This window comes from Coffea arabica, chromosome 3c (genome assembly GCF_036785885.1).
Source record: "Coffea arabica cultivar ET-39 chromosome 3c, Coffea Arabica ET-39 HiFi, whole genome shotgun sequence".
Taxonomy (NCBI): Eukaryota; Viridiplantae; Streptophyta; class Magnoliopsida; order Gentianales; family Rubiaceae; genus Coffea; species Coffea arabica.
This window is the reverse complement of record NC_092314.1, coordinates 41,856,967-41,858,190: the sequence shown is the minus strand read 5'-3', so window position 1 is coordinate 41,858,190 and position 1,224 is coordinate 41,856,967. Positions and strand designations below refer to the sequence as shown.

At 35.4% G+C, this 1,224-nt stretch overlaps 1 non-coding gene across 1 annotated transcript; it reads right to left on the bottom strand.

Annotated features, from left to right (window-relative positions):
• Positions 1 to 293: 293 nt before the first annotated feature.
• Positions 294 to 400, bottom strand: LOC113736160 (small nucleolar RNA R71). The gene has a single exon (XR_003459650.1). It is a non-coding gene; the product is annotated as a small nucleolar RNA R71 (small nucleolar RNA).
• Positions 401 to 1,224: the final 824 nt, after the last annotated feature.

Here is a 1,224-nt window from a genome sequence, read left to right as displayed (position 1 = left end):
AATGCTAATAATTTTGAAATTAAACCATTATTAATCCAAATAGTGCAATAATCTTAATTTAGAAGTAATGCCGTAGAGGATCCTAATGCATACTTAGGCTCATTTTTGGAGATATGTGACACTATTAAAATGAATAGAGTTAGTGAGGATGCAATAGGCTAAGGCTGTTTCCATTTTTATTGACGGATAAGGTTAAAATTTGGTTACATTCTTATGCCCCTAACATCTTGACCACTTGAGATGATTTGTCTAGGGTATTTTTGAATAAATACTTTTCATCGGGTAAAACAGCTAAACTTAAAATAGATATTACTAGTTTTAGTCAATTCGATGATGAATCGTTGTATGCAACTTGGGAACGGTTTAGAAAATTATTTCAAAGATGTCCATAACATGGACTTTTCGATTGATTTATTATGCAAATCTTCTATAACGGTTTATCTTTCTCTACTAAAACTACTATCGATGTAGTCGCAGGGAGAGCATTGATGGCAAAATCACCTCAAAAAACTCAAAGTTCGATCGAAGAAATAGCGGCTAATAATTATCAATGGACTAATGAAAGAGATAATCCAAGACGACAAACAGGTATGATTGAAATTGATGCTATCAATATGGTTAGTGCTCAAATGAATAATATGATGCAAATATTACATCATCAAACTGGATATGGTCCATGTTCTTCTACTAATGCACATGTTGCTTGTTGTTCCATGTGCGGAGGAAAACATAATTTTAACGAGCGTGTTGATGTTGAGTAGGTTCAATTTGTTAATAATTACGACAGGAATACTTAAAACAATCCATACTCAAATACATACAATTCAGGATGGAAGAATCATCCCAATTTTGGATGGAAGGAGCAAGGCAATCCTTAAAGGCCTAATAATCCGCCCGAATTTCAACCAAGGCCACAACAGATGAATACTAAACCTGATTGGGAGATTGCAGTGGAAAAATTGACAAAGGAAACTTCAGTGAGATTTGAGCGAATAGAGGGGCGGTTGGATCAATTGACCGAAATGCACAGAAATGTGGTCCAGATTGGTCAAATCGCCAATTCTATCAACAATCGAAATCAAGAGGAATTGTTGAGTAAAACGGAGGTGAATCCTCGGGACATGTCAAGGCCATTACTCTTCGTAGTGGTAAATAACTAGAGGACCCTACAGTGTTGAAAAATAAGGAAAACGAGGAGAGTGATAAAGAAGAAGATGAGCAATT